Raw genomic sequence first — 24949 nt, forward strand, 5'->3', positions numbered from 1 at the left:
CGATCCTCAACAGGGACCTTTGTCAAGATAACAATATCCAAAGGACTGGAGGCACAAGGCAGTGTCTGTGTTTGACACTGCCTTGTGCCTCCAGTCCTTTGGATATTGTTGTCTTGACAAAGGTCCCTGTTGAGGATCGAAACGTCGACTACAGCTACGACTGAATAAATTTTGCTTCGACCCTGAAAAATTGCCTATGGTGAGTGCCTGCTTCTACAAAATATTGTTATATTTGGGACTCAATTGCCTCTAAAAGTGGAGCACCGCCAAGTTGAACCAGGAGTTTATTGAGTGCGGTATCTCACACCCACTATATATATATATATATATATATATATATATATATAGATAGATAGATAGATAGATAGATATATATATATATATATATATATATATATATATATATATAGATAGATAGATATATCTGTATAAAGCAGTGTAGGTTGTAGGTGGTCATAATAAAGTATCCTTTGAATTTACTGCCATCAACTGCCAGCTGCCATCATATGGGTATGGGCTGGTAGGTATTGGGAGCAAGCACTTCTGATTAAGGAGAAAACAATTTATGGATATAATTATAGGCTGGTATCTACAGTCTTCTGGGTAGTAAGGGCACCCTGATGTTGCTTAACAGAGCAGGGATTGCTCCAACTCCCATTCCAGAGATGAGAGTTTGCAGAGAGTAAAAAGTGAGATAGACAGGACAGTGTTACCGTTGTTACTGTTGTGCTGCTGCCATCCATGTGCGGGTGATCCGCATTGGTGGAAAGTGAGTGGTACCAGGTCAGGGCCGTGTAACCTGGCTTTCTGTTTGCCTCCCCTGTTAAAAAGAAAGCCAGCCTACAAGACCATTCCTCTGCAGACCATTTTAAACTTGTAGCAGTGCACTCAAATATGCACATAAATGCATCAATATTATCAGTTGGAGAGAGCTTCGGTAATCTCTCCCACTCCTGCCCATCTTTTATCAGCTACTTTAACTCATTATGCAGCAACTGAATCTGAGCTTACTGCCCCTGAATCTAGGAATGCTGTTTGTCAGCCAGGTGCTGCAGTCCTTCATGTAACATCTGAATCTTGGCTTGTTGTCCCTCACGTCACATCTGAATATGAGTTTGGGATTGCTTTTTAGCAGCCAGGCTCTGTTGCCCTGCAGGCAGTTCAGTAAACATTTTTTTTCATGGTGCCCTAGTACCCTCTTTTTCCTCATTAAGGGCAATTTTTGGATTCTTAATATGTGTCAGGTTCACAGCTCAGATTTAGCTCACACATGCCTGTTTCACTGGGCCCTTAGGCACTTAGGGCCTTATTGTGGTTGATGCGGGAGGACCACATTCGCACGGTGCAGAGTTTTTTTTCAACTGCGCATGCGTACCGTTCGCTATGCACATGTGCGAAGTCAGCACACCGCTGACAAACGGACTATCCCGAGCAAAAAATCCTATCCACAATCGCATGGTGACAGTGGGTGTGATGTGGGCATTTTTAGGGGAGAGGCCAGAGAACTGGGCAAAACTAGGCGTATACCTGGGCGTACACGGGGGTGTGCACTCAAACTGCACAGAGGGACAACCGCCTCGCACGATGAGCACACCCTGCATTTTTGCCCATAAACAGTAGGACACCAAAGGTGTGCTCAATACCACTCTTAGGGCCTTATTTTGGTTCATTCTTTCTGACAAAATCCTTCTTAGATGGACAAAACCAAGTGCACTGCAGGGGGGGCAGATGTAACATGTGCAGAGAGAATTAGATTTGGGTGAGTAATTTTGTTTCTGTGCAGGGAAAATACTGACTGCTTAATTTTTACACTGCAATATAGATCTCACTTTGAAGTAAAACCCAACCCAAATCTAATTCTCTCTGCACATTTTACATCTGCCCCACCTGCAGTGCACATGGTTTTGCCCATCTAAGAAGGATTTTGTCAGAAAGAATGAACCAAAATAAGACCCTTAGAGTTTCCGCCTGAGTGCGGACGCCCTGGTCTGCTTATTAACGCCAATTACAATTAAATGGCATACACCTGACTGCAATATTAAGCAATGCTGCAGCCTATTAAGTGAAATGCCTTATTTCAGTACCTGCAAGCCAGACACAGCCCTGAAATATTTAGGAAGGTTCTCTTTCTACACTTCTCACCATTTAAAGGTTGGTTTATTTTTATGTAGTATTAATTTAATTAAACATGTTTCAATATGTACATGTATTTATTTTGTATACATCTACACCCTTAATGCAAGTGTGTTTCCCATATTTTGTAAACAGGATCCACAAATCATAGGAGTCGACATGTCAACTTTTTCACTGCAACACAAACATACAAGTCACATTACTTATTTTCACACATCTATCACATCTCACACCAACAATGTGTTTTTGGGTCACCTTTTCTACTTGCAATGTTTGCTAAATGTCTTATGCTCATGAACACGCTGAGTCTCCGAGTGAAAAAGGCTGAGATCCATCCGAAGACGGTGGCGTGCGCTCCTATGTACGCCAGATGTCGGTGGAAAAGGCTGAGATCCATCCCAGCACGGTGGCGTACGCTCATGTGAATGCCACTCCCCATTGTCGGTTGCTGACTCCGTCCGTGCACGGCTGTGATGTGGGTGGACTCACGCTCTCCAGAGAGAATGCGGAATTTGCTCAGACGGACCATGCGAACGCGGTCCTCCCGCATCAATCAGAAGAAGGCCCTTAAACACAAAACAACAGACAAACTTTTTAATATGGTGGCCCTTTAAGGCTGGCTTTCATTTACACAACCTTATCAACACCAAGTTTCCCTGCTATTCCACTACAAGCGAAAACTGGAGAGGTTCCGACAGGCTGAGAAGAAAATGGATGCCACAATAACAAGATTGTCCAACTGAGCAATGTGTGTCCAGAAAACTTTTGCCAGGGTTCCTGCAGTTTGCAATGTCCAACTGTGATGCCTCATGTTTTGCACCATTTGGAATTACTGTATGCTGTCCCTGCCTGATTCTGGAATTACTGTATGCTGTCCCTGCCTGATTCTGGTTCACTCGCAAAAGCAAACTCATTCCTTAATGGATAAAAACAAGTGCACTGCCGGTGGGGCAAATGTTACATATACAGAAAGAGATATATTTGAGTGAGATTTTTTGTTTCTATGCAGGGTAAGTACTGTACTAACTACTTTATTTTTACACTGCAATATAGGTATTAGTTTGAAGTACAAACCCAACCTAAATTTAACTCTATCTGCACATGTTACATCTGCCCCACCTGCATTGCACATGGTTTTGTCCATTGAAAAATTAATTTGCTTTTGCGAGTGATTTAGAATCAGGCCTTTCTGTATATGTTAATTATCTTGAGTTCTATTAAAGAAAGAGCACTGCTAATAATAATAATAATAATAATAATAATAATGACATTAACACAGAAAAACACCATTTTATTCTCAATACTAGGAGAACGTCCATGCCTAGGTACTTGTAAGTTGAGACAGGGAACAGCATTCTTGGAAGCAAAGAAGCAGTGAGATCTACTGCCCAAGATGCACATAAAAGATCAGACCATATGGTAGTTGTAAGTCCAATAAATGTTTATTAAGTTAAAAAAAAACTTGGCTCTTTAATTTTAGATCTCTGCACAGAAATGTTGAAAAATGGCATCCTTTATACTACAGAGGACACTTAGTCTTCAATATAGAAAAGTTTCATGATATTCATAATACAGAACTTTTCAATTAGGGGTTCTTTGGGTACTTATGTAGTATCTGGGCTGCCGATTTTTTGATTGTATGCCTTAAGTTAAGGCATACAATCAGATGCGATGCGATGCGATATCGCATCGCATCGCATCGCATCGCATCCGATATCGATTCCTATGGAAAAATGGGTCCTTTTCATACCCCTACTATCCAAGTGGGCATGGAGTTGGATATAAACCTGTGGCGAGCGTAGCGAGCCACTGAGCCCGAAGCGTGGCGAGCGAAGCGAGCCCCGCGAGGGGACGGTATTCGTCCCCTCGCGGGGCTCGCTTCGCTCGCCACGCTTCGGGCTCGGTGGCTCGCTACGCTCGCCACAGGTTTATATCCAACTCCATGCCCACTTGGATAGTAGGGGTATGAAAAGGACCCATTTTTCCCATTGAATTCCATGTTAAAATGGACTCAGTCCATTTTAACATTGATTCCTATGGAAAAATCGGGTCATCGCATCGCATCGCATCGCATCGAATCGCATGGTCGCATGCGATGCGATGCGATCTCCCGATCCGACCCGATTTAGAAATCGGCAGCCCAGATACTACATAAGTACCGTTCTTTGTGCTTCAGCATGAAGAGTGCAAATGGGAATCTACTGGGCCCATTCCACAGTGAACAAAGGAGTGAATTCTTCTTGGCCTAAAGGAGGAATTTACTAGGATTCTATAAAATGTTCCTGATAAAGCAAGCACATATTATTGTGGCCATCCTTGCAATCTTTTATAATCCAAACAAAAGAAAAAGAGTCTCTAAAGAAATCAAATGCCCTGGATTGGAGCAACATTGTTATCCAAGTTAGATATACAGTTTTCAGTCCCTCGAGTGCAAACCCCATAGAAAACAGATAAAAGACTGATGAGTACAAAACTAGTGTATGCAAAATGTTTATGCTGAAAGTGGGGTCTGGGGGGCCATTTCACATATAAAATAAGCATCTGGGTGCCTGTACATATAAAAATTGAGTCAAATCGCATCACATGCAATATGATTGTATGCAATGCGATACAACGCGATTTTTAGGTGCGAAGAAAAAAATCGGGCGCCCAGATAATACACAAGTACCACATTTTCTTTCAGGCTGTCCTTCTACAGTTTTCCTCCTGCTTGGAATGGGAGGGATAATTGATGAAGCTAAAGTATTTGTACAACAAATAAAAGAATAACAAATGGTATTTTGAATGCATACATTACTTTTGTGAATGTCACTTTCACATTTGTAGATTAATGTTTAAGACCTTCAAGGGCAATTGCAAAAGGCACTGGCAGTGCTTTTCAGATAATGCATTCTGTCACCCTATACTTCTTTAAAATCCATGAAGGTTCAGAGTAGAAGCCAGGAAAACAAGTCAGTAGCCCTAACCATCAGAGAAAGAATAAAGCACTGATGCTATGCTGCAAGATTCTTCTTCTTCAGTACACAGTCCAAGAGTGGTTGCTTGTGGTTGCAGTCTGCAGATCCATCATAAGAAACAGTACTCAAAAATCGACATAGACATCCCCACCATTGAACAAATCTTACTGTATTTGCCTTATACTTTGTTATTTGTACCCCTATCCACAGGACTCTACAAAATATTGGGTGTACTAAAGCTTCTAAAATGAAAAGTGGGGAAGCTGCCCATAAAAACAACTAGATTCGAGCATTCTAAAAATATAGCAGTGTCTGGTTGTCATCACTTTTTCATTTGCCACTCCTCATTTGTCATTCATGTGTTATGCTCACTGTAAAGGAGACAGAAACCAGGTGTCACCGATGGAGACTGGAGGACTGAGGTGAGCCAGAGGACATGAGGAAGGCCCTCTCAGGGCCAATGGGAACTTGCGGATGAGAGCATGCGATCTTCCTGGAGTCTTCTGGGTAGTCACTTCTTGCCTTCTTGCTGATAACAGCCATGTTCCCTTAAGACTGTCCACATCTACCAGTACTAGTATGCCACCAGGACTTACATTGACAGGTGGCAGTGTAGGCTGATCCGGGGACCAGAGTGACCTACCAGTGGTTGGTATAGAGGGGACCATCCTAACTACAGGACTAGAAGTGACAAGGGACAGAGTAATGGGCTAAAGGATCAGTGCAGGCTGAAGTCTCACTTAAGAGAATAACTCAGTGTAAAAGACAGTAATGAGTGCTAGACTGGTGAACCACATAAACACACATGATATACAAGTGAAATAGGAGAGCACACAAATGACAGGCCAAAAGCCTCTTCAATGTGTGAAGGCCCTTTAACTAAGGCCTCTACAATAACTCCCTAATGGGAGAAAGTTATAACAGCTAAGGACAATAGCTATGCTACAGAGCAATGCTGAACTCTCTATTTAAACATAAAGATTGGATATCCAAGGGAGGATATCAAAAAAGTCTCCCGGGTGGGGCACAGCCTTCTGTTGAAAGTAAATAGCTGTTAATACAAAATTTATTGGTTAAAAGATAGCCCTAAAATAGGGTCTGACAAGGACAGAAGACAAGGACAAACAGATAACACTTATAGATAAATATATGAGAAAGTAGTGAAATATTATTTCGTAATACTTATGTCCATGGATTATACCTGGAGGAAATCTTCCAGATAACAATAGCTGTATATCAATATACTCGTGTAAATCCTAATGGACAGTAGGCACCTCTAATCACAATACAAGTTTAAGAGTAAATATCAAGAGTTTATATTATTTCTAGAAATATTTTAATAGATGATAATAATAATATTGCCACAACGTTTCCTGTGGGTGACAGTGTGGTCTTAGTTTCTGATCTCTGAGTAAACTCAGAGATCAGAAACTAAGACCACACTTAGCATTCCTACTCTGTCGGCTGTGTTCATTCCGGGGATCCAGAATATAGAAGCGGATTTTCTCATCAGGGCAGAACTGCTGGAAGGAGAATGGGCGCTACATCAGGAAGTCTTTCAGGAAATAGTGACTATCTGGGGGCTCCCAGAGATAGACTTGATGGCATCCAGACACAATTGTCAGGTTCCCAGGTTCTGCTCTTGGACCAGGGATCCGACCGTGTGGGCAGCGGATTCCATGATGGTTCCGTGGTGTTTCAACCTCGCCTACGTGTTCCCTCCATTTCCTTTGATTCCTCAGGTCCTAAAGAGAGTGAGGATGCAGGAGGTACAAGTCATACTGATTGCACCGGACTGGCTCAGAAGGGCGTGGTATTCAGACGTACTGAGTTTGTCGACGGACTCTTGGCATCTTCCACTTCCGCCGGACTTACTCAAACAAGGACCGTTTCTGCACCTGGACCTAGCTCGCCTGAATTTGATGGCCTGGCTTTTGAAACCTCCTTACTAAGGAAGAAAGATTTTTTCAGATGCAGTTATCCAGACTATGCTTAGGGCTCGCAAGCCTGTATCAGCTGCAAATTACCATTGTGTTTTGGAAGATCTATATCAGGTGGTGTGAACGACAGAAGGTATCCACCTCTAGGTTCAAGCTCACGAGACTGTTGGAATTTCTCCAGGATAGGTTTTCATCTGGGCTTAGTCTGCAGTCCTTAAAGGTACAGCTGTCGGCTTTATCCATTTTCTTTCAGAAAAGGGTAGCTCTTTTGCCAGAAGTACAGACTTTTTTGCAGCGAGTTATGAGACTTAAACCCTCATATAGGCAGCCGGTGGCGCCTTGGGACCTGTCTTTGGGTTTGTTGTTTTTACAAAAACCTTTGTTTGAGCCTTTAAGGTCGGCTGATCTTAAATTTCATTCTTGGAACTTACCTTTTAGTTGGCCAAAGCTTCGGCTAGGCAAGTTTCCGAATTGGTGGCCTTGTCTTGCAAGTCTCTGTTTCTGATTTTCCATGATGACAGGGGTGTGCTCAGAACAGTGCCTATGTTTCTAGCGGAAGGTAGTGTCAAATTTTCATTTAAACCAGGAGATTGTGCTCCCAGTGTTTTGCCCTCCTGAGGAAGCTAGAAATAGGGACAAGTTGAAGAAACTGGATGTTGCTTGCGCTTTGCGCATCTATGTTGATAGAGTAAAGGATATTTGCAAAACTGATTTGCTTTTGGTACTATATGATGTGCATAAGAGAGGGTGTCCTGCTTCTAAGCAGACCATTGTTAGATGGTTAAGGTCAGTAATTGCCTTTGTTTACACTAAGGTAGGCTGACCGATTCCCTCCAGGATTAATGCCCATAATGCCCATACCACCAGGTCAGTTGCTTCCTCTTGGGCTGTGCATCATGGGGCTACAGCGGAGCAGTTATGAAGGGCTGCCACCTGGTCCTCTGTTTATACCTTTAGCAAATTCTATAGGTTCCATGAGTTCACATCGGAGGAAGCTTCATTTGGGCAAGCAGTGATGAGAACTGTAAGCCTGAGCTTACCCTCCCAAAGGACCGGCTCTTGAACGTCCCATGGTTGAGCTGTGTCACCAGGATGGACAAAAGAGAAAAGGGGATCTTTGTAAGAACTTACTGTTCACATCCCTTTCTCTGAGTCCATCCTGGTGACACAGCGATCCCTCCCTTAGGCTCAGTAAGTTATACTGTTCATGTGTTATGTTATTTGGTTATTATTTGATTGTGCATATTAATATGTTCAGGCGTTGTACTGAGTAATGTATCCTAGTGTGCTTTAGAAGTTGAACTGAGGAATTCTGGGATGCAGAAGGGAGGAGCCTGCCTGTCAAAGAAGTCAGCATAGGTGCCTTGCTCCTGCAGACCCTCCTACATCCCATGGTTGAGCTGTGTCACTAGGATGGACTCAGAGAAAGGGAGTTCTTACAAAAATCCAAAATTTCTTACTAATTTATTATTATTTTGCATTCATCTGTAGTTGTGCAAGGTAAAATTATTTTAATTGAACAATTAACGTTTTTTTATGTTTGACTTGATTCCTTTTTAGTAGGTGTCATTAATAATATGATTTTTAAACATTCTTCTTTTTAGATCTCTTCTGATGTTTTCTTTATCAAATATTATCAAGCTAGTAATCATCAGTTCAACACTTTAACATGAAATCAAGTTAAACAAATGTTTCCTATTTCAGATAAAATTTATTTGATAATTATCAGTGTTTTATTAAATTTCCTGATATAATCTATGGTTAGTTTTCATATTTTTATATTTAGACAACATTTATGCCCCAGGCTCTATTATTTGCATTCAGCCTAAACTGCACAGTGATGCTAGTGGAATTTTTTTTTAAACTATGCCACTAAGAACATTTTGCAAGCAAGACTAAGCTGCAGTTAAAGTAATTCAAATCTTTGTAGAACATGAAGTTTGTCTATTTCAAAAAAATACATATTATTTTAAAAATGGTTATTTTACGAAGATCAAGCAATACTTAAAATGATATTATAAATTGTGATACTTCACAAATATAAGATTTACAGAAGGAAACTAATCTCATGGAAATATTTACACATCCCAAAGCTTCATTTCACATCTGCTTATATTGTATAATTATTGTAGAGTAAATTAGGAATTGCAAAATAACTCAATGCTGAAACATTAATTAAGATGAGAAGTCTAAACTAGAATATATTAATTCAATGAAATACACAATAACTGGTCATTATGAGATACTGTACTCCACTTCAATGTAAAAACAGGAGGTAGGTAGGTTTTTTTGTCTGTCAGTGATTTTTCTATGTATATGGGATGTGGAAACAGGGTAAACATTACACTTCATGCTTTGGAATAAATCTTCTATCAATTGCATGCAGTGATATAATGCATCTTAGTGGTTGGATGCCATATGAAATATTAAGTGTAAAAATGAGGCATTCCCTATTTTTGCATGATGATGTGGGATGGTATAAAAGTGTTCAGAGCTATTGGTCACTGGGATGCAGGCAGTATGGATTATGTAAAAATAACCACACACACAGTACAGTATTCATCATTAGATGAGACCAGGAAGGGCTTTCAACATAATTATGGAGGTCATATCCACAGTTGTGTAACTAATCAATAATCTACCTCCTGGAAAGAGAAAGCTTTTCTCATGCACTTTCATGGATTTTAAATGTTAACTTATGTGAGTCTTTCCCAGTTAAATTCTTTTTCAATTAATCCCATATTTACTTTTCTTTAAATCGCACTGTATTCAGTTATGTAAAATGTGAAGATGTTTGTTTCCTGAATAGATTTAGAAATGCTGCACTTTGTTTCTAGTCATTTTATAAAACGTTTCATTTTAAGAGTGGGAGTCAGGAATAAACTCCCAATTTTTTTAATTAAATTTCAGAGGATGTCTTAATTAGCCATATACAGTAAAGCATTCAGAGGAGAAGCTAATTACTTGATTGTCAAATGAAATAACAACAATTTTCCCTACAGTGAAAGCTTTCGTGCTGTAATTAGGTTATGTCATCATTTCAGAAGAATAATATATACTCAAAACCAGCTATTTTATTGACTAGATTCTTCAGCAAAAATGAATATACTAAAAAGAAGCAAACATGAGATTTATTGTACTCTTGTTAATGCTCTTGTTAAATGCAACATATGCTATCATGTGACTATGACGGAAATACCTTTCCCATAGCAACAGTAATTACTTTATTAAAGAGCAATGCTGAAAATGTAGCTAAATATTATGTTTGGGAACACCACAGCATGATCATTGTAATATTCACTGGAGATTCAAAACATTTGATTAAATTGGATAAATACAGACAAGAACTGAAACAATAAACTAAAATGCATGTGGATTATTGAGAAAAAGCTGCCTAGATTGCATCTTATCAATGCAATTTTTGAAACCAAGTCTTTATTACATTAACTTATTTGGATGCTAAGTTATTTTGATACTATATGAATTGGAATCCAGTTTATTTGGTCATCAGATAATTCAAGTGCCATTCAGTACACCATCAGGTTAGCTGGTTTTAATTCATTTGGCTTCTAGCATATTAATATAAACATTGTCATTAATAATTGGTTACCCCATACATACAAACATACATGTCAGTGTGTATTGATATACAAATGTATTTATTAGGATGATTCAAAGATACTGGACTCTTTCACTGTGGCAAGATGTTGAAACTGTACTTCAGGAACATTGGCTTAAAGACACTTGTATTTTGATAATTTTCAAGTCTCCAAATGCTCATTGTTGTATGTATTGGAAATTTCTTCTCAGCCTCATCTGATATATGAAACCATTTAAAAGATAAAAAAATCAGGATTATTTGTATTAGAGGGAGTTGAACCATGAGTCCACATACCAAACATGTTTTGTCCTTTTAAATCCTTTAAGACTTCCTCAGGGGTTAAACTTGAAGAAGTCCTTAATATTTGAAGGGACAAAATGTTTTGAGTATTTGGATTCATGACTATTAACGATCACATACTATAAGATTGATTTTTATTTTGTGAATAGATTTCTTTTTAGAAACACATTAGGTTTTTAAGCCCACACCTTCAGAACACTTGCCTCAACTCTGTTCCCCAACTAAACATCAGAGCCACACTACATCTCATACACTAAACTTCTGGAATCTCGCTGCCTAGGTGTCCTTCTTGACACTGAACTGTCCTCTACTAATCACAGTTAATCTGTCTCAAAATCATGTTGCTTGCATCTAAAAAAACATATCCAACATACTGTATGACCATATCTCACACAAGACAGAAATGCTAATGCCTGTTCTTATTATCGCCTACAGTACATTTATTATTGCAATAGTCTTCTTACTGGCATTTCTAAATAGAGACTCTAGACGCTAAAATCCATTCTTAAAGGATAATTTTCCATGATTCATGATTTGCATCCATTGGTTACCTGTGTTCTACTGTATTCAATGTAAAATACTTTTATTCACTCCCAAAGAAATTAATCAAACTAAATTAATGTAAACCTCTTAATTTATCTCAAAATATCTCCCAATCCGACCTCTTTACTCTTTACAATATATATCTCTCTCTCATCCACATTCATTATTGACTCCCATTCTCAAAATGCAAAAATTTCTTTGGGCTATACCCACTCTGTGGAATACCCTGTCATGCACAGTAAGGCTCTCTTGTATCCAAACCCTCCAAACCATAGAGGTGTCTCAGATATGCGTGTCTCAGATCTGCAAGCAATGAAGAATTTATTCGATGGTCGTCGACCATCGAATGATTTCTCCCCCACACCCAAGTCTCTGAATGGATGATTATGCAAATCATCCATTTCCATGCCTGTGAGGGTTCAGGCGGGGCGTGTGGCCATGCGGGCGACGTCTGGGGGACTCGCAAGGCTGCGAAGTTTGCAGCCTTGTGAGTCAACCAGAATAAGGAACCTGGAGAGAAGAGGCTATATATAACCACATATTGAAAGTAGAAGAAGCAAATAATTGGGTATTGTGTGTGTGTGTGTGTGTGTGTGTTTTACTGAAATTTTGTGTTTATTTCAAATATTATTTAAGAATTTATATTTGGAATATGTAGAACCATATGAAAGCATTTCCAATGAGAGTAAAAGAGTTCTATCACTGCTGTCTGATTAATCACTCAATCAGCTTTTAAATATTTACTATTGTGAGAAATGACAATTTCTAACAAGTAAAAAAAACCTGTGTGTAGATAAGCCTTCCATAGACTTCATGTTTTCATATTTCATCTTCAAACCCATAAAATAAAGAATTGATTTTCTTGTACGATACTTCTCACAGACACGGAACATCATTTACCCCAAAAAAAGGAAAACATAGTTGATAACTTAATATTTTGTTCTTTCCCATTTTGATCTATATATCAGTTCAGTGAAGCATGAATGAGGGCAGTGAAAAATATAGCTGTCTTATTTTTTTTCCATTTTTTCTGTAACCTGTAGCATGCATAATGAAATAACGGTGTTTGTTCTTCTATTTAGGCAAACATTTCAAGGAAAGGAATGTTGATTAAAATAAATGAGAAAGATAAAAAGTATTACTATAGGAAAATATATCCATATAAAATGTCCCCAGCAGTGTGCTATATTAAGGAGATTGCAGTATGCATAATAAACTGGAAATACACTTTGTGTCTCTGGAAGTTAGAGGATGCTTGTGTTTAGATCAAACTGTATCTTTGGTTTTGTCAAATTTACTAGAAGAGACTTCAAGTTCTATTGAGTAAACATTGGGAAGACAGTATTTGAGGTCATGAACATAGATTACTTTTACTAGATTAGTAATGAGAGTGTTATTTATTTTAGAAATTTACTGTACAACCATGTAGCTCAACTCCACCACTGCACTCTTCTAAATAAAGAGAGACTATAACAATCGTGTTTAAAGTAACACTAGTACAGTATAACCCAAACATAAAAATTGTAACTGTAGTAGAATTGTAATTGTATATTGAAATGGGTCTTGGTAAAGCAGTATTTAGAGAAATTAGAAATAAAATATAAAAGTATATACAATACATAACAAAAAAGTTGAAATAATGAATTAAGTACAATATTCACATATTCTGTCCTAGCTATTTGTTTTCAACTATTAGCCCTGGGGATATTTTTTGTGAGATAATCAACAATATCTGAGAATCCTTTGATATTTTACAATAATATTTTGAGAGTACCATACATCTACCTGAACAAACAGAAGCAACGGTATTGCTGAAAAGGGGGATAATTTAGTCTTAGGAGAAAAAAAATGGCACAAATTATTACTATATCAAAGTACAGTTATTTTACACCAGATCATTCAGGTCATATTTCCGGAGATCATGCACAGTGGCATCTGAACGTTGAGAATACACAATGCTGTGAAGCAGAAATCATAAAAAAATGGCTGCCAAGCTGTGGGGTCTTGGCACTCTAGTACTCAGAAACTTCTGTACTCCGCTGCTGCTGGCACAGAGTATGTAGATTTATTATTTAATGCAGTAATTATGTTTGAGTTGACATAGCTGATCACATCTGACCACTGGCACTTTGCAGGGCTACACCTTTTTGCAGGTAAAGTACAGCTTCTGAACTTATGTCAGGAAGTAAAGAAAGCAGATGGTATTAGAGTGCACTCATGATATCAAGCCCTGACAGGCTGGAACATGCTATCACTCCTATAAAGAGGTGACAAAAAGGGGATAAGTCACTACAGTGGACCCAGTTGCAGATATGTTTCCATGTACAATCCAGCTGCAAATGTCTTTGGTTAGGTGGTAGCAGGAATATATGTTTTCTCAAGTAATCTATCTTAACATGCCAATGCTGGTGTCAGGGCCGGTGCAAGCCACCCCCCGCCCCAGGCAAATCCTCCACCCAATGCACCACCACACCCTCCCCCGCGCGCTCCGGGGGGTGCGAACGAGCGATACTGCGGCAGGCAAAAAAGTAGGGTTCGACAGGTGAATGATTGCGCCCGGGACTGCTTCTGTGTGTAACTTCTGTGGGTCACTACACTCCCACCAACAGAATACAACACCAGAAAGAATGAAGATACACTTCAGCGCTGTCCCCTAAAATTATAGCAGATATCAACTTGCTAGTAGATATCGAGGTTGACTGTTGTCCTCATTTAACTTTGGGAAAAAATGGGGTCTCCTACTGACCTCCGTGGGGGTCCCTATATGCACATAAAGGTATCTTTATGTGGCTTCAAAGACAGTCTCCCTTCCAATCCTTCTGTAACCTCACGCTTTTTCAACGCTCAGCATAGATGTTACTGACCTGGTGAATAGGCCCTATTTACATGTAAAGGTATCTTTGAAGCAGGGTCTTAATCTTCCAGCATATCCCCCGACACTTTGTATCAAATCACCAAAACCACATCAAACGCCTGATGGACAGACACTCACCTCAATATGAGGCCCTATGTGCATGAAGCGGTTTATTCCATAGGTGTACACGTAAAACAAACGATAAAAGTGTATTAAAAAGCAATATCACACTCCAAATGTGTGAGACCAAAAATCACTCTCTCCCTGCATCCGGAACAGGTTGAGGTGAATTTGCTAGGTGGTATACAGCAATAGGTCTCACCATTAAGTGTGTCCCCTTCTCCTCACCGACGCGTTTCGGGCTCTAGCTTCAGCCCTTTTTCAAGGTGTGAGGGGCTCATGGTCTGGGGTGGTTTTTATACCTATCCCCTAGATTTCTCTAAAACCATAATCAATAAAACCTGGGCCGGAGCGGAAGGTGACCACATCCTTTAAAACCCACCTAAATACCTATCTAATACAGCGTATCAACCTAGCTATATTACTACTCCCACAATGCACCCGCAAGTAATAAAACCAACATATATTTAAAACAATAGTTTAAGGATGCGGTCTAGATTGTTTAGACTCCCATTCTGGAGTCGTATCCATATTTTCATCTCCTCCTCCACGCACCTGTACAGGTTGTAATTCGAGCGTAGCGTCACTTCCAGTGCACCGGACGTGACTTCCGGTCTCTAAAACGGAGCGCAAATGTCCAGTAATGTAGTTCCCGTCTGGATGAGTGGTGTCCGCTTCCTACTTCCTATATTGCGGACCTTCCACTTCCTTTGTATGAGACGCAAATATCGGCTCCTTTCTCTTTGGAATATTCCGGTTGCCATCTTGGGGGTTATATTCTCATAGGGATAGATGATATCGCTTTATGTCCTTCCTTTATACCACCATATTGTGGCCATAAACGTAAATAGCTCCATTGATGTTTTTTGAGGACAAACAACATAGAAGAAATATATTAGTATGAATTATATCACAAAAAGCAATTCACTTCAAACGCTACATTAAGCCCATTGGGCTCTATTGTTTTGTGTGAATAGATTTTCTTCATTTCAGTACATGCAAGTCATTTCTCCCTGTCATTACCTCTCCAGTTCTCTTTTATCACAGTTATCCCACAAAATGACAGTAAATGTTTGGTATCACTATTGTGTGTATTTTTAAAGTGCATAGAAACATTATGAGTCTCAGTGCCTTTTGTATGTTTCTCACATGTTCAGCCATGCGAGTTTTAAGCATTCTTATGGTCTTTCCAATATATTGCTTATGGCATGTGCACTCAATAATGTATACACAATATTTAGTGTTGCAGGTGATAAAATCTTCGATAGTGTGCCATTCATTTGTTTGTACCGATTTATATTGATTTATCACTCTGCTTTCGCTTTTACATATTCTGCACATTGAACAAGTGCCGCACCGATAAAAACCTTTTGATTTTATTGGGTTTGGGGGAGACGGTGTATTAATGGCACTTGTTACTATGAGATTTTTTTAATTATTTGCCCTCCTATAGATAAAATGGGAATTCTCATCAATAAATGGTTCTAAAATAGGGTCACTCTTCAAGAGGCCCCAGTGCTTTCTAATAATTTTTTCAATCTGTTTTGATTGACTGGTGAATTGGGTGATGAAATTTACTCCCCTGTTGTTATTTTTTTCCTTACGTTCGGGGGCTACTGGTGCCAACCTCACCACACTTTGCACTGATTTACGGCCTCTTTCTCTTGCCCTTGTGATGTCTCTTTCATGATACCCTTTATTCATAAATTGCTTCTCCATTTTATCCGCATGAACTTCATATATTTCCAGTTCAGTGCAGTTCCTCCCTATTCTTTGGAACTGCCCATTAGGTATACTACGCAACCAATTAGCATGATGATTGCTATTGTAGTTAATAAATTTTTTCCCAAAGTTAAATGAGGACAACAGTCAACCTCGATATCTACTAGCAAGTTGATATCTGCTATAATTTTAGGGGACAGCACTGAAGTGTATCTTCATTCTTTCTGGTGTTGGATACTGCGGCAGGCGGCCGCACTCAGGGAGGAGGGGGGATCCGGGCAATACTGCAGCCGGCGCTTAGTGGGGATTGTGGGCGATACTGCAATGGGCGCCTGTGCTCCGGGTGGGGGGGGGTGCCCGCAGCCTCCGTGTCCAGGGGGGATAGCATTGATTCATGGGCAGGATGGGGGAGGGAGAGGGAATCCCACTGTCTTACCTGCTCCCAGCTTTCTATGGTACCTCTATGGTATCTCTCCTAAGCGGCTCATTACCGCCCTCCAGTGGCAAATGCCTAGCTCTGCCTAGTGGTGGCGCCGGCCCTGGCTGGTGTTTCATGGCCATGAGGAATTATGTGATTAGCACCAGCTAAGGAGAGTATGGCACTCTAAGTTCACAACAGAATATGTGAATGCCAGAGTGATGAGCTTTAGGATATTCTGGAGGCACTGGAGCACAATCCTAGGCATAGAGAACATGATGGAAGTTAAAATTAAACAATCAACTCTTTGTGTAATACTTGGCAGATTACTGGATTCAGCTGAGAACATTAGTTGTACTGACAGTATATGAATCCAGGACCATGCAAATAGCTATCAATATCAATCTGCAGATCGACAGATGTTAACAAATTCTTGTACATATGCCACTGATGATCCAGTTGGGGGTGGTCGCATTTTAGTAGACCTCCACATTGAATAACCAAACTGCTCCTAGTAACCTTAAAAGCATCGTTTTGCCACAATCAGTAAACCTAAATCTAGCTAAAGGAACACCTGAGCACAAACCTGTTCAGTGGAGCTCAAGGTTGGTTTCTCCCTATTCAGTTTAGTCAATGTGGGGAACATTAGTACTTACCTGATACTGCTGTAGACTTTTCTCCTGGTGTCCTCTTCCTCTTGCACTCTGGATTCCCGTGTTTCTTGCTGTGAGTCTGAGAAGTCATGTTTTCCCTGCTGGGTGTGTTAACTATTGGGAGTTGGAGAGCATGGACTGCATGCTGAAGTTTTGTTACAAGTAGAGAATCCTGTCCCTGCTGTCATTTTTTTCAGGTTTCTTCATTTTTTTCATGGTCTCTTGCAATACTGGGAGTTTGGCAGATGCTTGTTCTATTTTCACATAAGTCCATAAGTTTTAGGGGATCTACAGTACTTGTGACGATTACTTGAAGTAAGAGAGTCCGTATACCATCAATCAGAAGAACATTTATATATTGTAGTAAAAATCACAGATCACACCACATTCGGGGATGGTACAGCGGTATATTTGGGCTCATTCCATGTATGGTATGCAGTCAGATTGGGAAGAGGTTTGGGACATGAGAAAAGCACATATATCAGTGTTAGAGAGGAGAGCCCATGATGGTGGCCTGCAGATGTCCTAGTGCTTTCAAAGACCATTCACTGGTGAAGAACAGGAGTCAGACATCCAAAAATGTGTAGAGCTGTAGCATCCTGGGAACATCAAGTTTGGCAGCCAGGTTTGAAGCAGTAGCAGTTTGGATCATAGGGCAGAACTTCAGTGCTTGCTGCAGCAGTGGTAGTGACTGTAGATACTTCACAGCCAAAGAGGGGGAGTAGTTTTCTGAAAGAACAATATAGAGTTCAGACAATGGTGGTGTGGAGTCACCCCATGAACATTGTTCAGGAAGCGCACCCCATGAACATTTTTCCATCTAGCATGTCTATCCAGCAGTGGGGTGGCTGGGAGAAATCTGCAATGGTGGTATCTGTGGTAATCAGGAGGCAGAAGAAAGCACATCTACTCAATCCAAGGCAATTCTGGGGACCCAAGCAATGTGAATGCCAGACCACCTGAACCTACAGCCCAGCAGATGCAACTGCTTAATCTGGGACCATGAAGCTACTACAAGCAGCTATAGAACTCATAACCATGGCACTGAGAAATGGAACTTGATCATGATACCTGCTCTCTTCTGTTATTCAAACAAAATCAGGACCCCACATGTAACTTCTAGAATGAACTCTGTAATATGACCAGCAAATGCCGTTTGCACCAGAACATTCAAGAATTTGACTACAATATGTCCAACTGTCTTGATACTGATCATCTTCAGTTTGTTTTCTTCTAAGGTTAACAGACAATGTATGTCTTTCAATTTTCTTACTTTAACCCTTTCCTGACAGAGCCAGTTTTTGCGTTCCTGACAGAGCCCTTTTTTTCAAATCTGACATGTATCACTTAAGTGGGGATAACTTTTTTTTTGCTTTTACTTATCCCAGTGATTTTGAGATTGTTTTTTCGTGACACATTGTACTTCAAAGTAGTGGTAAATTTGGGTCGATACAGTCTGTGTTTTTTTAAAAAAATACCAAAATGTCGTGAAAAAATGGAAAATTTAGCAATTTGCAAAATGTCACATTTTCTGCTTGAGAGACAAATAAACATACCACTCAAAATAGTTAATAACTAACATAGACCATATGTCTACTTTATGTTTCCATCATTATTTCAACTTCCTTTTAATTTTTTTGGACACTAGGAGGCTTACAATATGAATAGCAAATTCTCAAATTTTCAAGAAAATTTCAAACACTGATTTTTTTAGGGACCAGTTCAGTTCTGATGTGACTTTGAGGGACTTGTATGTGAGACACCCCCATAAATGATGCCATTTCAAAAACTGCACCCCTCACAGTATTCAAAACAGCATTATGGAAGTTTGTTAACCCTTTAGGTGTTTCACAGGAATTAAAACAAAGTGTAGGTGAAATTTCAAAATTTCATTTTTTTTGCAGATTTGCAATTTTAATACATTTTTCTAAGGAACACAGTACATTTTACTAGAGAAATGTGACTAAAAATTGATTCCCCCAATTCTTTTGTTTCCATAAATATCCTATATGTGGCCCTAGTGTGCACGTTGACCAAACCACAGGCTTCATAATAGAAGGAGCACCTACTTGATTTTGGAGCCTCCTTTTTATGAGATTATTTTTTAGGCACCATGTAGGTTTCTAGGCACCATAAGATGCTAAAAGTTAGGAACACCCCCCCCCCCACAAGTGACCCCATTTTGCAAACTACACCCCTCAGGGAATTCATCTAGGGGTATAGTGTACATTTCAAACCCCCAGGGGTTTCACCAATTGTGGTACAACTGGGCAGTGAAAATTAAAAATTAAATTTTTTACACAAAAATGCAGTTCTGGCTCAAAATTTTTCATTTTCAGAAGGTATGAAGGAGAAAAAGCACCCCAAAATCTGTGCCCCAATTTCTCCCGAGTACGGCAATGCCTCACATGTGACCAAAAAATACCATTTGGGTGCATGGCAGGACTCAGAAAGGAAGGAGTGATTTTTGGATTTTGCAGCTCAGATTCTGGTGGAATGTTGGTGGGTGCTATGTTGCATTAGCAAGACCCCCCAAGCACCAATACAGTGGAACTTCCCCACAAGTGACCCCATTTTGCAAACTACACCCCTCAGGGAATTCATCTAGGGGTATAGTGTACATTTCAAACCCCCAGGGGTTTCACCAATTTTGATACAACTGGGCAGTGAAAATGAAAAATTACATTTTTTTACACAAAAATGCAGTTCTGGCTCAAAATTTTTCATTTTCAGAAGGTATGAAGGAGAAAAAGCACCCCAAAATCTGTGCCCCAATTTCTCCCGAGTACGGCAATGCCTCACATGTGACCAAAAAATACCATTTGGGTGCATGGCAGGACTCAGAAGGGAAGGAGTGATTTTTGGATTTTGCAGCTCAGATTCTGGTGGAATTTTGGTGGGTGCTATGTCGCATTAGCAAGACCCCCCAAGCACCAATACAGTGGAACCCCCCCACAAGTGACCCCATTTTGCAAACTACACCCCTCAGGGAATTAATCTAGGGGTATAGTGTACATTTCAAACCCCCAGGGGTTTCACCAATTTTGATACAACTGGGCTGTGCAAATGCAAAATTACATTTTTTACACAAAAATGCAGTTCTGGCTCAAAATTTTTCATTTTCACAAGGAATGAAGGAGACAAAGCACCCCAAAATCTGTGCCCCAATTTCTCCCGAGTACGGCAATGCCTCACATGTGACCAAAAAATACCATTTGGGTGCATGGCAGGACTCAGAAAGGAAGGAGTGATTTTTGAATTTTGCAGCTCAGATTCTGGTGGAATGTTGGTGGGTGCTATGTTGCATTAGCAAGACCCCCCAAGCACCAATACAGTGGAACCCCCCCACAAGTGACCCCATTTTGCAAACTACACCCCTCAGGGAATTCATCTAGGGGTATAGTGTACATTTCAAACCCCCAGGGGTTTCACCAATTTTGATACAACTGGGCAGTGAAAATGAAAAATTACATTTTTTTACACAAAAATGCAGTTCTGGCTCAAAATTTTTCATTTTCATAAGGTATGAAGGAGAAAAAGCACCCCAAAATATGTGCCCCAATTTCTCCCGAGTATGGCAATGCCTCATATGTGACCAAAAAATACCAGTTGGGTGCATGGCAGGACTCAGAAGGGAAGGAGTGATTTTTGGTGGTGGAATGTTGGTGGGTGCTATGTCGCATTAGCAAGACCCCCCAAGCACCAATACAGTGGAACCCCCCCACAAGTGACCCCATTTTGCAAACTACACCCCTCAGGGAATTCATCTAGGGGTATAGTGTACATTTCAAACCCCCAGGGGTTTCACCAATTTTAATACAACTGGGCAGTGAAAATGAAAAATTACATTTTTTTACACAAAAATGCAGTTCTGGCTCAAAATTTTTCATTTTCAGAAGGTATGAAGGAGAAAAAGCACCCCAAAATCTGTGCCCCAATTTCTCCCGAGTACGGAAATGCCTCATGTGTGACCAAAAAGTGGCAGGACTCAGAAGGGAAGGAGTGATATTTGGATTTTGCAGCACAAATTCTGGTGGAATGTTGGTGGGTGCTATGTCGCATTAGCAAGACCCCCAAAGCACCAATACAGTGGAACCACCCCACAAGTGACCCCATTTTGCAAACTACACCCCTCAGGGAATTCATCTAGGGGTATAGTGTACATTTCAAACCTCCAGGGGTTTCACCAATTTTGATACAACTGGGCAGTGAAAATGAAAAATTACATTTTTTTACACAAAAATGCAGTTCTGGCTCAAAATTTTTCATTTTCAGAAGGTATGAAGGAGAAAAAGCACCCCAAAATCTGTGCCCCAATTTCTCCCGAGTACGGCAATGCCTCATGTGTGAAAAAAAGTGGCAGGACTCAGAAGGGAAGGAGTGATATTTGGATTTTGCAGCACAAATTCTGGTGGAATGTTGGTGGGTGCTATGTCGCATTAGCAAGACCACCAAAGCACCAATACAGTGGAACCCCCCCACAAGTGACCCCATTTTGCAAACTACACCCCTCAGGAAATTCATCTAGGGGTATAGTGTACATTTCAAACCCCCAGGGGTTTCACCAATTGTGGTACAACTGGGCAGTGAAAATGAAAAATTACATTTTTTTACACAAAAATGCAGTTTTGGCTCAACATTTTTCATTTTCATAAGGTATGAAGGAGAAAAAGCACCCCAAAATATGTGCCCCAATTTCTCCCGAGTATGGCAATGCCTCATATGTGACCAAAAAATACCAGTTGGGTGCATGGCAGGACTCAGAAGGGAAGGAGTGATTTTTGGATTTTGCAGCTCAGATTCTGGTGGAATGTTGGTGGGTGCTATGTGGCATTAGCAAGACCCCCGAAGCACGGTGAAATGATGAACCTAATAATCCATAGATGTGTGGTATATTTTAAAACACTCCTTTATACATAGGCCGGGTTTGTCGGGGCAAGTTTCACAGTGGAAAATAGTTTCCTTTCTTATTCCCTTTTTATAGCAAACTTTGCACCTTTTTTGTGTCCTGCCCTTTCTTGCAGTGGAGGGGATTTCGTTCAGAAAATGCTGCCCTGGTACAATACGGGGGCCAGTACTAGAAGTACTGGGTCCCTCTGCCTGCTGGTTCCCAAATACTAGGCCCTTTATGACTTCCTCTTGAAAGTGCATAAATGTCCCCCTCTGGCCGGTAGAACGGAATAGCACGTAAGCGTTATACAGTGCCATCTGGATGATATACACGGCCAGCTTCTTGTACCAGATTTTTATTTTCCGCAGGGCACTGTACGGCTTCAGTACCTGATCTGAAAGATCCACTCCGCCCATGTACCTATTGTAATCCAGGATACAATTAGGTTTTGAGGTGTGGGTACTGGTACCTCGTACAGGGACGGAGGTGGTACTGTCTCCGTGAATTGTTGTCAGTATAAGGACATCCCTCTTGTCCTTATATTTGACCAACAACATATTTTCGGTGCATATTCCCCTGCTTTCACCCCTTCTCATTACTTGGGCAATGTGCGTTTTTGGGAGTCCTCTTTGGTTCTTGCGCACAGTACCGCAAGCTGCTGTACCTCTTGAACCAAGGGCCTTAAACAGGGGGATGCTAGTGTAAAAGTTATCCACATAGAGGTGATAACCTTTATCCAGGAAGGGGTGCACTAAATCCCAGACAATTTTTCCACTAACACCTACGAGGGAGGGGGGGCATTCTGGCGGTTCAATTCTTGAATCCTTCCCTTAACCTGTGAGTGTATTATACATTTTTATGCCATACCTTGCCCTCTTACTGGGAAGGTACTGACGGAATTTAACCCTTCCTTTAAAATGTATAAGGGACTCGTCTATGCAAATGAATTTATCTGGGATGTACATCTCTTCAAATTTGGCACTGAAATGATCAATGACCGGCCTGACTTTGAATAGCCGGTCAAAGGTGGGATCATCTCTGGGTGGGCACTGTGCATTATCGTTGTAATGCAAAAATTTAAGGATTGTCTCAAATCGAGCCCGGGGCATGGCCATACGGTAAAATGGGGTGCTGTACAGAACATCTGTACTCCAATATTGCCTAATTTCTGGCTTTTTTACTATGCCCATATGAAACACCAGACCCCAAAACGTCATCATCTCTACTGCATCTACAGGGGTCCACCTAGCAAATGATGACGTGGGGTTTTGAGCAATAAACTGCTGGGCATATAAATTAGTTTGGTCCACCATTAAATTTATAAAATCATCAGAGAAAAATAATTTGAAAAAGTCAATTTCTCTGAGACCTGTGGAATCAAATTGGATTCCTGGCATGGCCAAAAACTCAGGAACCTGGGGCTCAAAATTGTCTGGTGGTGGGGTCCATACGAGATCAATTATTGGGGGGTGGGTCTCAGCTGCTCTACGGGGGCGTCTTTGAGGGGGTCCCTCATCACCAGAGGAGGAAGAGGAGCTTAAGACGAATCCTTCAAATTCCCCGCTTGCCTCACTGGCTGTGTCAGAGTCAGAGGCAAGCATGGCATATGCCTCCTCCACTGAATACATTCTTCTGGATGACTGGGATGACATTTGGGATGACATTTGGGATGCCATTTTTATTTTTGTGTTACTGGTAGTGAAATGTTTCAACTTGTGTATAGTGTAGGGGGGGGTACAAACTTTATTTCAACCCGGGGGGTATGTAGTGTGTAGTGTGTATGTAGTGCAGAAAAAAAAAAATACTTTATACAAAAAAAAAAAATTGAAGGGGTTAAAAAAAAAAAAAATTGAAGGGGTTAAAAAAAAAAATTGAAGGGGTTAAAAAAAAAAAAAAAAAAAAAAGGTCCTGCGCCAAAAATTGAGCACAGATGTTGGTCAGTAACGTCCGTCACTGAACAGCGCTCAAAGGCAACAGGAATTTGATCAAAAAAAAAAAAAATAGATCAACCCTGTGCCGAAAAAGATGATCAGTGATGTACGTCACTGATCAGCGCACAGTGGCCACAGGACACCCACAAAATCACAGTGTGTGTAAAAAAAAATTAAAAAAAGACCCCACAGCACACACACAAAAAAAAAGGTGATCAGTGATGCGACACTGATTACCAGTGAGGGGCAGCAGGTGCACAACCTTTGGTGCAACTGACAGTGCAACTGGCAGGTATATATAAAAAAAAAAAAACCTCTGCACCCCCAAAAAGTTGCTGATCACCTCAGATATAGTGATCAGCACAAAAGGCGGGGGCAGCAGACACAAAATTTAGCACTCTCTATCACTATCTCTCTCTATCTCTCTATCTCTCACTATCTATCACTCTATGACACTGCAGCAGCACCACTGACAGTTATATATATGAAAAATAACCCCTGCACCCCCAAAAAGTTGCTGATCAGTTAATTTATACTGATCAGCACAAAAGGGGGGGCAGCAGTCAGTTATATAAAAAATATATAGCACAATCTGTCACTATCTCTCTATCTCTCTCTATCTCTCTCTCTCTATCTCTCTCTATCTCTCTTTATCTCTCTATCTATAACTCTATTATGCTGCAGCAGCACAAAATATAGCACTCTCTGTCACTAGGCCTCTCTATCTCTCTCTATCTCTCTCTCTCTATCTCTCTATCTAATAACTCGCAGCAGCACAACACAGCACAACACAGCACAGGATGTCACAAGAAGAAGCAAGATCCAGGCAGTGATCAGGTAAGTATTTAGCAAGTTCTGGTCAGTAAATGGCGACAGCTGGGCACGG

Source organism: Crinia signifera, chromosome 1 (assembly GCF_055691185.1).
Source record: "Crinia signifera chromosome 1, ASM5569118v1, whole genome shotgun sequence".
NCBI classification, from domain to species: Eukaryota; Metazoa; Chordata; class Amphibia; order Anura; family Myobatrachidae; genus Crinia; species Crinia signifera.